The 17,528-nt window shown below is 42.0% G+C and overlaps 1 pseudogene; it reads right to left on the reverse strand.

Annotated features, from left to right (window-relative positions):
• Positions 1–11,560: 11,560 nt before the first annotated feature.
• LOC123416162 lies at positions 11,561–14,631 on the reverse strand (annotated as a pseudogene).
• Positions 14,632–17,528: the final 2,897 nt, after the last annotated feature.

Raw genomic sequence — 17,528 nt, forward strand, 5'->3', positions numbered from 1 at the left:
GGGTTCGTCGACACACCGGGTGGCCTTGCTGGATTAGTTTTACCTTTGACGAGATATCTTGTGCATCGGGATTCCGGTGATGCTTTGGGTAATCTCAGAGTTGAGGTTTTCCACTAAGGAATCCGACGAGATCGCGAGCTTCGTGATCGAGGATTTCTTTGCGGCTTGTGGTTATTTGTGATGGACTAGTTGGAGCACCCCTGCAGGGTTAAATCTTTCGGAAAGCCGTGCCCGCAGTTATGTGGCAACGTGGAAACTTTGTTTAACACTGGTTCTAGATAACTTGAAGTTAACTTAATTAAAACATGCCAACCGTGTGCATAACCGTGAATGTCTCTTTCGTGAGCTCCTTCTCCGATCAAGGACACGGTGGGGTTATGTTTGATGTAAGTAGGTGTTCAGGATAATTCATTTGATCATCAGTAGTTCACGTCCGTTATGCGTCGATCATCCCCTCTTTATTCTTGTACTCGTAAGTTAGCCACCGCACATATGCTTAGCCGCTTGCTGCAGCCTCACCACTTAACCTACCTCACCTATTAAGCTTTGCTAGTCCTGATACCTTTGGAAATGAGATTGCTAAGTCCCCTGTGGCTCACAGATTACTACAACACCAGTTGCAGGTACAGGTAAAGGTTACTTGACGCGAGCGTGTTGATTGTTCATTTAGAGTTGCTTCTTCTTCCTCTTCTTCATCGATCTAGGATGGGTTCCAGGCCGGCAGCCTGGGATAGCAAGGATGGACGTCGTTCTTCTTTTCTCGTTTGTTTTCGTCTGTAGTCGGACCCTGCTCTTCTTCATGATGATTATGTATTGTACTGATGTGACTTTGGTGTAGCTTGTGGCGAGTGTAAGCCAACCCTATATATCTCTTCTTTTCAGTACATGTACTTTTAACGATATCCATTCTTGTAAAACAACGAGATGCGCTTCTATCCCTGACGAGGCCCTCGTGCCAAATTGAGGATAGGATCGCATCTTCGGCGTTACAAGTTGGTATCAGAGCAGTACCGACCTAGGAGCCCCTTGATTGATCGAACTTGGACGAGTCGAGTCTAGTGAAAAACTACTTTGAGTCTAGTTATATATCAGAGAGTATGATTCTTTTTTTATCCTCTTCTATGCTCTGGTGAGGAATCTCGACGTAATATTTTAAATCTACTCCTCTTCTCACTCAAAAAAATTAGGATCACGCGGATATTTTTGGAGTCTATATGATGTCGATGTGACGGAGTTCTGTCTTGGTGCCTCCTGACTGACTTGATTTCTTCCGGGCAGTTGAGCTCCAGGGGATTCTTGATCACATCGCTATCTTTCAGATTTCTTAGTATCTCAGGACGGAGGATGTTCGTAATTGCTTCAATACTAGTAGTGGCGAGATAACCCCGATGTCCCCAGTACTGGTGCAGATTGTTCGGGAGTACTGCCATACTTTGCATCGTTGTGATCACGAGGGTCTGTAGTAGATGAAGGTCCGAGATTTTGGTTATGTGTTGACGGATGTGATATACTGGACGGGTTAGCATAGGAGTTGAGTGATATATTACTCCTTGTATCCGTGTACCAGATTGCATGACCAGAAATTTCGGGAGTTCTTAGGTGGGAATTCAAGTAGTTGCTTATAGGACAATCTTCCAACAAATGCATGATGTTAGGTTGGGTTCGACATCTAGTGGATTCGTTTTTTCACGCTCGTCTTACAGTGGTTGTCGTTGTGTCTTAAAGAGTCCTTGTAGCCTGCTACGACTCGGGGACGCTTCGTATGTCGTGTGCACTGCCTTGCACAGTATGGCTACTGTAAGGATCGAGCCCGTGCGATCCTGTCCACGAAAATATCGGACGAAATCTCTCTCATGAGTTTGTTCTGGCTAATTTGCTAGCCTCACCCTTTGTTTTGTTGGAATATGCTAATTCAAGTTGCTTCGATGTGAAGTGGTGATTTCAGATCTTTCCTAAGTGGTGTTCTCATATTTTTATGAGAGTATTAATTCTGTTGCTCAAATTAGCTTGTCTTTTCAATTTCTTGTCAACCGGAGTCGTCATATCAATTCTTTTCCAACCGGTGTGCTTCTCTTCATTTATTCAATCCTTTCCAATTTTGCAAGTTCAATCTCTCAATTCTTTCTGGAGTTGTCTCATCTATCCCAAGTTGTCTTTATTTTCCCCGCCCTCCCTCCCTTTTCTTCAGTGATTGGATTTCATTCAAGTGCATTTCATTTCGTTATAGCTTCCGCTATCTTCTTCCGTTTTGCATCCGGTGATTCATTGTGAAGATTCTCAGGAGATTCGTGTCATATTTGTTCATTCTTGTCATCTTTATCGGTGAATTCAATTCAGTTATCCGTGTCATCATATCTTTTTCATCTTTCAATTATTTCCCATGTTGAAAACTATTATCAAGTCTTCTTGTTGTCATTTCTCTCTATTCTACCCGTAGCATTGAAGTTATCCCAGAAGTTTCTTGTTTTCAATTCTTTCAATTATTTCGAGGTGCTCAACCCCATCAAGTTTTCTTTATACCGGCGCAATATCTCTCTTCCAAGCAATCTTTTCAACGGTGGTTTCTTTGAGTGGGACCATAACCCACAGGTTTTTCCCAGGATCTTATCTGACTCTTGTAATCTTTTCCGGAGATCTCTAATTCTTTTCAACTATGACGTAAGTATGAATTTCATCAGTCATATTCTTTCTTCAAGTTCCATTCGAATTAGTTCTCATGTTTGGCTCAACCTTTCATTCTTCGTTATTCAGGAGTGTTTCTCTCAAAGCTTGGTTCATGCTCTTGGAGATTCGTCATTTCAGCTTTGTGCCATCATCTTAATTGTCGTCAATCATGAGTATCCCTTTCTTGCTATCCGGTGCTTTTCTGAGTTGTTTTCATTCTCGATCCTCCGAAGGCCATCATTTTAGAAGATTCTTCGTTCTCAGCTTTCATCTTTCATCCTCAATTCTTCTCAATTGTTGTCTCTTCGTTCGTCTCTCAATTATTTTGGTGCCTTGTTCAAGTTTTCTCTCAGGTGGCCCATGATCTCTTCATTCTCATGTATCTCCATTAATTCGTGGTGTTCCCATTCAATTGTGAATTCTTACCGGTGCTTCCTTCAATTATGCTTCAAGTGGTGCTTACCTATCTCTCTCTTCAAGTTTCTTTCAAGAAGAATACGTGGTATGCTAAATCCGTTGCTTGTCATCAATTAAACTTGATGAAGGATAAGCATAACATAATTCTTATTCTTGTTCATAGTGATTTTAATTCTTCTTCCGGAGTGGCTCATGATACCAATTCTTTTCTCAAGTGCTTATCTTTCTTTTCCGAAGTTCCAAGTTCTATCAAGTATCTCTTTGAGTAGCTTCATCTAAATCATTGTAAGGCCTTTAATCTTATTCTTTCATCATTTCATTATGGTGTTCCCCAAGAGGTTCATCATGGTGCTGCATCAAGGTTTCAATTCTTTTTCTCAAGTGTTCTTCAAGATTCTTGTTGGAGAACCTCATGTTTCCTTTCTATTGCATTTCAAAGTGCAATTCTTCCTCCTTATCTTTGAGGTGGTATTATAGCGTTCTGTTAGTGTAGGAGTCTCGAAGAGAAGTTGTTTCAAGAAGTAAATATGTAAACCCACCGATTCTATGATCATTAGATTTTTTCAAACCCATGGTTTCTTCATTGACCTATCTTGGTTGAGACTTCACCTAAAGCTTTATTTAAGGGATGTCGCTATTATGGTGTTGCCATTAATCCTAGTTTTCAATGTATCCTCTTGGTGTAAGAAGTTTTGCTTACCTTGTTTCCCGAAACAATCCTTGTTTCTGTTAGTGGCTGGTTGTCACTTCATTAGTTTGAAAAGGTTTCCATAAGCCCACTACTATCTTGTTCTTTTGTTGTTGTTTTTCCAACAACTACGTCAATTCTTCTTGTCCGGAGGCATTGTGATGTTTCTCTTTTGGGTCAATCATGTTGTTATGTCAAGATCATGGTGTTCACTTGTTCTATTTAGTTGTTTGTTATGAATCTTGTCTAATTTTCCCATCTTATCGATTTTTTGTTCCCCTTTTCCTAACGTAATGCTGCCGAAATTTTCCGTGAATTCTTGCTTGTTTCTCATATCATTCCTCATCGCTTTGCAACCTTCAAGGATCATTGGTTTCACTCATTTGTCAAAGAAGCGATTAAGTTTTACCTCTTGCTTTCTCATCCTCTTCCCCGTTCATTCTTGGATCTCGGGTCGAGATCCTCTTGTAGTGGAGGAGAGTTGTGACAGCCCGAGACCGACGTTCCAGAAGATTCCCCTTTTATTTCCGTCGTCGTCGTGTGATTATTTTTATTTGTCGCATCATGCGCATCACCAGCATTGCATCGGCATCCCGTTGCCGCCAGTTTTCAAACTTGCATCCGTTGTTAGTTGCCAGTTCTCGTCGTTGTTCGTTCTGAGCCCGACCACACACGCACGTGCCCGCGGCATCGTTTATTCTTGTTTTCAAAAGTGTGTATAAAACTTTCTCTGATTGGGTTGGAACGTGGCGTGCGGTCTTAATATAATATAGGTAGGCCGCGTGCCAAATTTCGTCGGAATCGGAGTCCATCTGGTACCCGAACGGTCGACCGTAGTGGCACCGCATTCGGTCTACCGTCGGACGTTTATCGGTGTTTTAAAAATCCCGTTGCCGGGTCGCCCGTTTTCCCTCTCGTCTCCGGTTAACCACTCTACACAGCCACTTACTGTTCCCGCGTGCGGAATCGTCTGACCCCGATCGCACGGTTGGATCCGGAACGAAATTCCGTTAAACCTAGCCCCCCTTTGTCTATAAATAGACACCTCCCCTTCCATTTTAGCCTCTCCCTAACCCTGCCTCGGAATACGTGCCCTAACCCTAGCCTCCCACCTCTCTCTCTACTCCCACCAGCCTCCAGCCACCGAGGGCCCGCCCGAGCCCATCCGAGGCCCGTACGGGCCCGAACCAGATCCACTGCCGGCTCGCCAGCCTCTCCCCGAGCCACCCGAGCAGCCCCCTACACCGAGCTCCCGTGCCCGAGGTGCCCCGTTGCGCCGCGCAGTAGCCGTCGGCCGATCCCGCCAGCCGCAGGTCGCCGGAAGCTCGTCGGAGCCGCCGCCGGCCGCAGCCCTGCTGGCCGGAGCACGGCGCCCCGCGCCGACTTCCGCCATGTCCGTCCCCGCCAAGCTCCGCGAGCACCTTGGGTCACGACGGCGGCCTGCCTCCGCCCGGTCCGGCCATCCCCATCCGGAGCCCTCGCCGGAGACCGCCAGCCGTCGTCGCCCCTTGCTCCGCCCCGGATCCGCCGCCTGAGTGCCATCTCGCCGGCTGCAGCAACCCCATCACGAGCCCGTGACTCCCCTCGTCCCGATCGGATCTGGGAGAAGGAGGCTCGTGGCCTGCAAGGTGGGCCGCCGTGCCTCGCCCAACCCAACAGCGCCTAGCCCAGGCCTAGCTTCGACCTCCTCTCCAGGCCGCCTCCGCGCTTCCCCTCATGGGCCCGAAGCCCACAAGGTAAGCCTCCCCCTGCTGCCTATCTAGCGCCCGTGGCATGTTTCTCTATTATGCGCCAATGCCCTGTTTCGGCCTGTAGGAGATTTGGCCCATTAGTTGATTTTTTTTAGGGTTGCGATTTATTTATTTTCAGGGATTAGAATATATTAAAACGTCCGTATCTTTTAATCCGTATGTCGGATCGGAGCGAGTTGTATATGTATCTTGTGTAGATTTTCATGTAGATTACGAATTTGTAACTTGCATGCATGTTGGACATAGTTTGACCCTCCGAATGCCTAGTTTTGCGTGCTGTCTCAATAGGATAATTGTCTCGTGTTATTTTTTCGTGCGTGTCTGGATTGCTCGAACACCGTAGATAAAATGCTCATGTTTTAGGAACCCTATTGCCATGTATTTTAGAGTAGTTGGTTGTAATTTTGCATGTAGGGTTTAGCCATTAGTTTATTATGTCGTGTTTAGGTCTTATTCCCGCATATACGTGTGGCGTTGTTTTTATTTTGCAACCCCTCATGTTATATATGTTTTCGGGGTAGAAAAATCTATATTATTTAACTGTGCATTTAGTTTTACCTTTTGAGCAAGTTAGTTCACGTGATATTTTGTTGTGATGCCCCTGTTTATTTTGTGGGATTGATTCCGTGCGTGGTATGAAGGAGTTGTCAACTAGAGATTTGCCCTTGGATGTGTAGACTAGCCTCTGGTAATTGTGGTTGCAAAAAAATCCTTGTTTAGGTGTGGTTTGTTTGCTCTCAAGTTGCTAGAAAATAGTGCTGATTTGGAATGTTGAAATATTTTTAAGTCTGAAATCTGTTATATTTTGTTGTTGTCTTTGCATGAGTTTATCTGGTGATCTATAGCTCTTTTGAGGTTGATGCAATGGAGTTAGTTGTAGACTTTAGGATTCTCTAGCATGTTGTAAATTTTCATGACATTTGGAGTCCTGTAGCTTATGGTTTTGCTGCTGTCAATATGCCTTCAGATAAAAAACTGTAGTTTCATAAACTGTTATTTTCACTAAGTCTGAAACTATGTGTGATGAGCCATTTTGTGACTTCTTTTCCTAGTGATCCATGCTTCCATGCTAGGTGTTATAAGTTGTATGTTATAGAGAATCTTGACCTATATTGCCTCATGCCTTGGTTGAGCATTTTGGGTTTTTGTAGCTCGTAGTTGTGGGGCGTAGAAAATGCTATGTGGCTGATTTTGGCAGATTGTAGTGATTTCTTGTGTAGCTCGTAGTTGTTGAACCGTTATCTTGTTGGTTGTGTGTTTTGAGATGCTTGTGACTGTCGTTGCACGCATATTGCATTCATGCCATCATATCTTGCGGTGCTCGTATCTTTTAAACCGTAGCTCCGTTGGAGATGTTCTTTATGTGTAAATTGCTTGTAACAACGCGTAGAATCACGTGAACCTATTTGTTTTGCTTTTTAACAACTAATTAAACATGTTAGTTCAGATCTAGACAGAATTGTTAATTAACATGTGAGGTCGTTTCAGAGGTGTTATATGTCATTTCCAACCTCATTTGAAATGCCTAGAGAGGTAGATTAATTACGCTTCACCTCTTGCCATGTTTAACCACATTTAATATTGTCGTGTACTTAATCGGAATAGAACTAAATAATTGTATGTGGAGTTTCGTCAATATGCAACTCGTTGCATATTGAACTTCACTTAATGTGTAGTGTTTGATTGTCGTGAATTGCCGTGCCATGTCTTGCATATTCACCTGTTCATGCATCATATGTGGATTGCATCTTGTCCTGCATATGCCGTGGTGAATATCTATGTTGATGCTTGTTTCCGGTTTCCTTCGTCTCGATAGAGTTCCGCAAGCGTGTCGGAAAGTGAGGACCCGTTTGACTACATCGGTTCGTCTGCTTAACGGAGTCATTCTTCTTCCAAGCGGGATCTCAGGCAAGATGACCATTTCCCCAGATACCATTACTATCATTGACATGCTAGTTTTATCGCTTCTATCGATTATGTCTCGTTGCCTACCACATGTTAAATATCAGCCTCTCGACAATGCCATGAAAACCTTTAACCTGTTCACAACCTAGCAAACCACTGATTGGCTATGTTACTGCTTGCTTAACCATGTGTTAGCGTTGCTAGTTGCAGGTGCAGTTGCTTCCATGTGATAACATGGGTTCTTTGTTATATCACCATATTAAATGTTATTTAATTTAATGGACCTATATACTTGGTAAAAGGTGGAAGACTCGGCCTTTCTAGCCTGGTGTTTTGTTCCACCTTTGCCCCCTTAGTTTCGGCTACCGGTGTTATGGGAGATTGGAGGAAGAAGCAAAGGGAGCTCCTCCCCAAGGTTGTTATGGTCCAGATCCACTACCTTGTCTCCTTCAAGTTGTGATTCCACCATCTTTGGTGAGATTATTCCAATCCCTAGTTGTGGAGCCCCAAATCTTGTTGTGTTCATCCAAGATTCGGAAATCTTGATGTATGGGATCATCTAATGCTATCTAGAGAAGAACTTGTTGTGTCCCATATTTTATAATAGTGGAAGAGGATTTGGGTGGCTTCAGACCGTGGTTTTTCCCCTCAAGTTGGGGGGTTTCCACGTAAAATTGGGTATCTCTTTGTTGATGTTTGTTGTTGTTCAGAAAGTAACTCCTACCACAAGACAATCTTGAGAGGAGCGTCTTGTCTGTGGAGTAACACATTTTACCTCCGTATATGTTGTTGCGTATGTTTCCTTCTGTACTAAGCAACGATCCTTGAGTTAGTACATGATGTGGTGCTGAGATTGCTTTGTTTTCGTTGTAGTTTCCAGTTAACCACAAGTACATTTGTGTGTTAATTCCCAACATGTTTCAAAGTGATCTTCTTAGAAAGCAATCCCATCAGGCATGCGGTAATTAATAAAATTCATGACTATGCAAAACATATGTTGGTACAAGGCGGCCTATGAGAAAACAGTTTGGTTGTGTGAGTAAAATACAATGTTTTTTAGATAGAATTTGAAAAATCCATGGCTGCTTGAACTTCTGTCAGGAAAATTTAAAGTGTGGACTTAAGGGGGAAAACAAGTGTGTATTCCATCGGAGTTTTGCAAATCACCATTCTGATGCAAATTTTATGTAGTCGACTTATTTCAGGACGTTTCTTTGAGAACTCGATGAGAATCATATGGATGAAGAGTCACAGTCAAATCATTTGGCATGAATATTGGGAAAAAGGAAGTATCGGATTAGCAGTAGAAAAGAAAACTCGACAAAAATTAACAGTGCAATCTTCCAGGAAAAAAGATTGTAACAAACATGCTCTTTCTTTTGTGGGGTAATATACATGCTCACAAGCAAACTATAAATCAAATATTGCATTAGGAAAGTGGGATGTTAAGTACCTCGGAAGTGGTTGCTCTCTCATTTAATTCCAAAAATGTCTACAATGTCACAGATCATGATGCCATTTACACCTTCTCAAATTTGCTAATCAGAACCTATTTAGGGAAATTCTATAGCTTTGTTGATTTAAAAGCGAACCTATCTCGCGATTTCGTTCTAAACAAAATCTATACAACAACAACTTAGTTGAACTATTTGATGCAATCAAACAACAATCAAATTGTAATTTAGTTCCAATAAAACCCATTTGAGACCGTTGGAAGTGGTGGAAGGTGCAGGTCCTTTTTGATGGTGGAGAGGAGATTTGGGATATTGTTTCAGTTTTCCTTTAGTTTCAGCTGCTTCGATCTTGAAACTCATGAGTGTCCCTTCCAAGCGTGAAAAAGGCCGGAGTACCGATCATTTGAGTTGGCATTGGGCATGCTTTGAGTCCATACATGATAGAAATAGAATATTGCATGTACTATGTTACTGCTAGTGGCAGTTGGGATTGGACTGTGATTCTATGAAAGGTGGTCGTAGGGTAGCTGTTGGAATTCAAGTTTGAACAATGCATAGAAGGAGAAATTTTTAAACATGCTCCTTTGGTCGGTGAAATTATGGTACAAACATATTTTTCATACAAGAATACATCATGGAGGAAAGTAAATGTATGATTAGTTTATCAGGCCGAGACGAGGCATAACCTAATTAACATGCTAGAAATTTGTCGGGCCTGAGAGTGAGAAGATGGTTACAACTATGCAAAATTGGTCCCAGTTAGCTCACTTTGTCTTGTCAAGGACGTGATCTTAACCCCTTTATGTTGGCTAGCCACATGTGTAGTGACCAAGAACGATACTTGAAAAAACTTGAAAACTTTATCGTTTGTTTAAAGCTCTCGTAACCTAATATAGGCAAGGACAAACACGTTTAGGAAATTTATCATATGTTTTAAGTTATCATTACCTCTGATCCATCCCGGGTAGAAATAAGCACGTGAAATTCATTATTTGTGTAACGATCTCATGGGCTCTTACCTACCAAAGGACCAAGCTCATAACCAAAGAATTCTTAGCTACTGACCAAACAGAGATCCAATGACTTCAAGTCAGTACCTCTACGGCACGTACCCAAGTCTTCTATAAGTAGCGATCCTTCGAGTTCCTCATCTTACTCCTATCTATTGGTATTGTTCACTCCTATTCAGTGCAGTATGTTGTTTCTGCATAGTAGCGATTTTAGTTTGGTATAAGCGTAGAAATAAGAGGCACCAGGAACATATGGATAACTGCTGTTGGCACAGGACCTCTAAAATCCACACATCAAGCATGCCTCTCCACATCGGCTATTTTTCCTTCGCCAGCGGGATGCGACACTTAGGGCATCCCCAATAGCTTGTCTATATGGACGTCTATACTCGTTTTCCACGGCGTGACTCTAAAACAAGCGTCCAACAGTTTATCTATATGTCATCCAAACATGCACATCTTCTAAATCAACCTCGACAATGTCCACGCTTGAATGATGTGAAGGCATCCTCCAAAGTCAACTGCAGCCACGATTTCTCCCTCTCCCCAGCAGCGGCCCATCGGTCATGGCCCCTGTATATAGGCGTTCCGATGTAAAATTGAACGTGTATATGAAGGGATCTTTTTAGACCATTGTCTATATGAATATATAGATATTCAATATATATATATATATATATATATATATATATATATATATATATATATATATATATATATATGTGTGTGTGTGTGTGTGTGCCATTGAAGATGCTCTTAGTACTGTCACTGTGTACACACCCTCATGTCATCTTGTGGAATAGGCGATACAATTTTGTGATGCTCACCTAGGTTGTACTCTCTCCGTAAACGTGTTTATGTTTCTTTAGGCCTTGTTTGATTAATCCACTATCCAAGTGGATTGAGGTGGATTGGGGTGAAATTTATACTAGATGGGATTTAGTCCTCATTAATCCATGCCAATTCCTCTCATTTTTTGTGGAACCGAACAAAGTCTTAAGGAGGGAGTGACTAGGGTAGAAGGAGGTTGGTTTGTGCAAGAGAATTGGCGTGGTTGGACGCTGGTTCAGTAGGGGCGGGGCGGCACAGAATGGTGGTACACAACGGTGACAATTTACCAATGCATCTGGCTATCACGTACCACTCGCTCGACGCTAGCTTCCAAATCCCAGGCTGATAACAGCAAACAAAACATCCTGCGTCTATCTACTTGTGCAACCAATACCGCAGCGTCTTGGTGGATGCAGGAGTCCTTCCCACGGCATGGGCGTGACCACTTGCGTCCCTCGCCGCCACTCCACAGGTTACGGTTTCCTCAGCGCTGCAACTGCAATACAACACACCTGTTTGGCTGGAGCAGCAAGGCAATACGTTAGCAAAGCAATGGTTAGCAAAAATGGGGATTGTCGACACCCAAACAGGACAGGGCACCGGAACTTTCGCCCGTTCAGTTGCATAAACAAGCACAAGAAGCGTGTTCGAATTACCGAATAGTAAGGAATTCCTCATTGTCCAGTCTTTGCCAGGAATGACACGCTTACAATGTGGAGCAACAAGAACTGCCAAGTGCTAAGTCACGAAATTAACAGAAATAATGACTAAACAGGAAAAAACTGTAGGGGTTCCACTGGGCAAAATTTTGTCAGAAAACAATCTAACAGGCTCGAAAGCCTATCTGATCAGTGATTGCGCACGCTGCACACGCTGGCTTTCCTTCAACTTCTCCTTTGGTGACAGTTTGTCGCCGATCAGTGTAACCTTCCAGCACTCGGCTTGGAGGACGAAAACTGATCCAGCTTTCGGAACAACTGCAGGTCTCAAAGTGAGCTTCTTAGAAAGCAATCCATCAGGTCTGCAGTAATTAATACTAGAATTCATGACTACAAACAACGTAGTATAACGGCAAGAACCAGCCTATGTGGAGAGCGCTTCCGTTGAGTGAGTAAAATACAATGTTTTGAGCAAGAAGCTGAACAATCTGTCTGCTTGTATTTCTGACATGAAATATTCAAGAGTGGACCTCACCGGAAAAACAAGTATGTGTTCCATCGCAGTCTCGTAGAGCACCAATCATACGGGTGGAGAATTACAGTAAATTTATTCAGGATGATCGATGGGAAAAGGAAGTATCATATTAGCAGTAGAAAGGAAAAGCCAACAAAGATTGTAACAGCCTCAATTCCAGAACAAGAAAAAAGATTGTAAAAGACATGCTCTCATGCAAACTATACATCACTTCATCCAAGCCTGTTCAAAATATTGAATAGGAAGTGGGACAGTAAGTAAGTACCTCGGAAGCGGTCGTCCTCTGATATAATTCCAAAAGTCTCTGCAGTGTCCCGAATCATGATGCCACTTACACCTTGATATGAGGCTGCTTTGCACTGTGCCACTGGGAATGACCAAATAAAATAAAATAATAACAACGACAGGATCAATACAGGCAGCCTAATAATCCAATATGCAATCATGTCAAGTATATGAATCCACCTATTATAAGGGCCCCATGAAGATCTGCTGAAAGGAGGTTTTCAGACAATTGCTTTTTCCTATGGAGAAAACAGGGAACATCAATACCTCATACATTGTACTGAAAAGTCATAATAAAGGGTTAGCCCAAGTCCGGGAAAGGTTAAACTGATTACATGTATTGAAGGTTATTGCTCATATATTTAAATATAATAATCTCTCAGAACTCTATTTACCAAACTTCTATACAACGACAGCTTAGTTAAGCTATTATCTTATGCAATCAAGACGAATACCAAATAATTCAGTCCCTACAGTTTCTGTACCAATATCATCTTTGTGTGGTCTCTATTTTATTAAAGCATAATGCCTGTGTGTTACTGTACTGTGATCATAAGTCAACAAACTGATAATCACATAGTACAAATGCACCAATACAACATAACAGTCGTAGAATCCTTCAAAAGTAGACACCAATTCGAAGGTCTAAAAGCATTTAAGTCATATATTTAAAACTTGTCGTGCAGATTACCAGAGTTTAAAAATCTTGTGCATAATACTATATTATGTAATAAAAGGTAGGTCTTTTACCAGGGCCTTAACTCTGACTGACCCAATCTGGGAGTTGGCAACCCACTCATGGGGTGCCACCATGCCAAGTAGGCATGAGGTGGCTTTACAAATATGGATCCACCTTCAGGAGTGATCCAGTTTACTTATTATCTGATAAGACATGGAAACGATCACACTGATCTGCAGACATGTAACTAATCTTCACCGGGGTTAACAACGTCTCAAATATGTTGTTTATGACTAGTCGGCCTACTTTGCCAGCATGTACGTATTTACTAGTCAATCAGTTCATGTGTGTGGACAAAGGGGCATGACCCCGAGTCTACATATTTGGTCACTTGGGTAAGGACCATGGTGATATGCATTATTTTTTATACATAATCTGGTACAAGCGTCAAATTATAAGGTAACAACCAAGTATAAATCACATGTTTTTTATCTTTCCCTGCAAAAGCAAATAGTGTGTAGATGGTAACGAGGCCTGAAAGTAACAGAAAGGACAGATAGCGAAGGATCCGTACGGGGTGCTTTTTGTAAGCTCTTGCATATACTCCTTCCACATTTCATGCATTGGCTTATAGAGGTCAAACCTGCAAGAACAAGAATCAAATGTAAAAACTGCATAAACTCTAAAGATACCACATGTGCGGATTTTGGCAAGGATATATACATGTTTCACTCATATCATGAAAAAATGCTATGACAGAAGAAGATAACTTATATCTGGACACTAATCGTGAACAAGAATTACCTGCGGAATGTATCATGTAAATGAAATGAACCACATTTCTTATGTTGCTTCAGTGACATGTGTCTTTTTGATCGCTTCGAGTGAGTCAACAAAGACCGTGATTGTGCATCCACTAATATAGGACCCCTTTGAACATAGTTATCCAGAAGAATCCCTCTATCCAGCTTTAACTTTTTGGATCCCTTGGCAATTTTTCCGGCTTCTCCACCTTTCTGAATTATGTCATATAAAACACTGTGAACTATGTCCATGCTGTCAAGATCCTACACCAAAGTTCACCCAAAAAGCACTAAAGGTTATTTCAACCCATATAAGTTAAATTTGAAACCCATAACACGTATCATGGGACCTTACCGAATAGTCATCTTGGGACAATTTTTCATGGAGAGAAAATGAAAGCTCGGAGTATATAGGGTTGACTTCTCCACCTAAAAGGTCAAAAAGTTATCTAGTATTAATTTTGGAACACAGCCACATGCACACACAAGACATGGATTTACCTGAGGAGCCAGAAGGGTTTTGTTGATGACTGGAATTTCCTTGAGCTGAGAATCAGCAGCAGTAGGAGAAAAACTGGTCACATATATAAAATTTGCATCAATGGAACGGAGAATGGTGAACAAAATAAAAACCTCTAAATGTAGGGAGCTGGGCAGAAGTTCGAGAAGGAGTGAATTCGGGAGTTTTTCCTTTCCTCCGTGCATCAAACTTGGGTTTGGGGGTACTCTCTTTGTTTTTCGGGCACTTAGGCTGTTCATCTTGTAGCTTCTTAGCTTTAGCTGCTGCATACCGTTGTTGAATGGCTTCTAAGGTCCGTTTCTTCTGATCAGAAATAGTTGACATTGATCCTACCCCAGATCTGAGATTAAAGCAAGCTGAAGAAGTGGTGGGGCTAGGAACAAATCATAAAGCGTGTCACCCGCAAAAAAAAACCATAAAGCATGCCACCTTAAAAAAAAATCGACATCACACAACTAATACAAAATTGACCAAAAGAGCAACATAAATAGTTTAATCAAGTCTCACAACATTAGAGTTCACTATATATGTTTGAAATTTGCAACTACCAACTAGCTCTGAGAACTGAACACTGAAGTAGTGTTGGAAGTCCGAAAGAGTAGGGCGTGCCACCACTGAAATAGTTTAATCAAGTCTCACAACTAGCTCTGAAGACTGAACACGAAGTAGCACTGTCTGAAAGGGTGGTTTCTACAATCACACTAACCAGTGGAGGAGCCAGGATTGAACCAAATCCTGGGCCAGTTTTCTTCATCAACATGCCAAAACTTTGGCAGTTATAACACCCCAAAAAATATCACATAACATTCCAAAAATATATACCCAGTGCGAAAGACACACAAAATAAATCTCAATTTCTCAATAAATCTTGAAATCCAATGCTTAACAATCTAACAAAAGAGATAAAAACAGGACAAAACTACAGATCATCTATACACTGATAATCAGACAATGCATACACCAATTTCAGTTTCTGCAAAATGAATCCATTCGAGTTCCATCAACATATTCCACATACTCACATACACGCTCCATTCAATTTTATTTTTAGTTCTACATTTAAAGCATCTATGCACAGTGCAGTGACGGAGCTACAAACAAATTGTTGGTCGGGCCAAGCTAAATAAGAACGCGAAATTTATCAAATTCTGGATTGTTGTCATTAATAAGTAACCTCTGTTCCCATTCGTTACAAGATCAAGTGAGTTGATATAAACAAAAGAAGCTATACCAAAATACAGTTTCCCCATTGGACTATTTTAGTTCGCCAATACAAAAGCTTGGAGATATCAAACCACAGATGAATTGAGTGAATTATTTATACTTCCAAATTGAAATCTTTTGTCAAATTGTACAGAACATTGTATTTGCATAAACTATAAACAACAATGGTTTTGGATAAAATGTAAAAAATAAGATTTTCAGTGGTTTATTTATGCCACCACAGTCCACATATGAATAGACAATAACCTAAATGAAAGAACTTGGGAATGAACCAAAGAAAGTTACATGTGCAGCTTAAGGGATTCAAGAAAAGTTGGAGAGGATCAGATTCAGATTAGGAGCTGCGTCGCCGTCTTGCTGCTGCTAGCTGCGTGTGGTTGCGTGGCCGCGTGGCATGGGGTCGTGGGTCGGCCGACTCGCCGTCATCGTGCTGATGAGTGCCGGTGGGATGGTCGTCCGTGAGCGAAGGGCGATTTGTGCCGCTGGCCAGTGGCCGCGCAGCAGGGTCCGGCGGCTGCTGTGCCCTGTGTGACGGTCCGGCGGCGGGCGGCGGGCGGCGGCCGCTAGGTGCTGCTTGTTTTTTTCTGAGAAACTAGCGTGTTTTTTCCTGGAGAAACTTGTTTGTTGTGCGCGCCGTGATTCCTGGATGCCCGGCTGCTGCGTGTTGCGTTTTGCGTATGCAGGCGGTATGGGCTGGGATCGCTGGGCAGGTCACTGCCCAGGTTGGCCCTGGCATAGCTGTGTTCATGCAAAATCACTAATTAGAAAATACTCCTTCCAAAATTATTGAGGTGAGATCCACACGCGTGACAAGTGTCGTATTATGGAAGTGTTAAAGACTTTTCAAACACGCTCACTTGTCGAGCGGAGGAGCAGTCCCGTTATTTTCGGTTTCTGGTTTCTATTTTCTGATTTTCTCTATTACACTTTAGTCTTCAAACAATTTAGATTTTGTGATATTGTTTTGATATGTTTCTTCAGATCTATTAGTGGTTTTTCTTTGTTTCCCTTTTCCATCGTGGCGCCGTGGTCTGCCCGTTGTCGTCGTCGCCCCCGGGTGATTGCATCGTCGTGTCTCTCTCTCTAACTTGTGGGGCGGTAATTGCGTTTCTCCGTTGGTTCCCTGTTTCATGTTTTCTTTTTACCCATTATATTTTCGGGTAATGGAGATTTATGAGGTAATTACGGGTGGGGCTCCCAATACGATCAGATGTCAACTTTCAACTCGGTTGTGGAATCAGTTCTTAGTGGTCATGGTTTCTTTGTAGGTAATGGCTTGCCCCTTTTGTCGGACGTCAGGTGGCCATTGCCCCTCGTTTGATTCTTGTGCGTCTGTGTTCACTGTGGTGCTGGATTGGCATTGTTAGAGGCATGTTGTAAGATTCTTTGTCTTGTTTATCTGGTTGTTACATATGGTTGATGTTGTTTTGGATGGAAATTATTCTAATGTTTTGTTTATATGCTGGATCGGCGTCTGCTCTTGTAGTATATTCGGTGCAGTGCTAGATCACATCTTGCTCGGTACATTGAGCAGTGTAGGGCTTTAGCTATTCGGAGGGTGGACAAAGATATGGATCTTACTCTTCACAGCAGTGATGGTGACTTATATGGTGTTCTGTTTAGCCATGGTCGGGTGAGCAGTACATTTCATGGTACTTTCTCGGAGGGACTCGTGAATGATTATGGTCTTCGTCATCGTGACATTATAACTATTATGCTTGAGCACTATGGAACTATGCTTGGTGTTGATTTTCATCGTGGTGGTGATATGTTGTTCCCTTTACCCTCTGTTGGTAAGGTTTGTTTTTAAAGAATTTTAAATTTTGTTTCACATGATATGTTTTGTTGTTCTCCTAAACATTTTAAATTTATTTTTTGTAGCGCTTGAGGATCTGAGTGAATCTGATAGAGAACTTGTTGATAGTTGTTTTTACAGTCGTGGTGTCAATTTGAATTACCGGCAAATGTTTTTCATGCCGCGACAACTCTTTGATGACAACTACATATTGTGTTTTCCTTTTGTTCATATGATTACTTTCATGAATGTGAATGGTCAACATATGGTGAGCTTTTGTTTTTGGCTACTGTTTATCTATTTGTTAT

The sequence above is a fragment of the Hordeum vulgare genome, chromosome 1H (assembly GCF_904849725.1).
Source record: "Hordeum vulgare subsp. vulgare chromosome 1H, MorexV3_pseudomolecules_assembly, whole genome shotgun sequence".
Lineage (NCBI taxonomy): Eukaryota > Viridiplantae > Streptophyta > Magnoliopsida > Poales > Poaceae > Hordeum > Hordeum vulgare.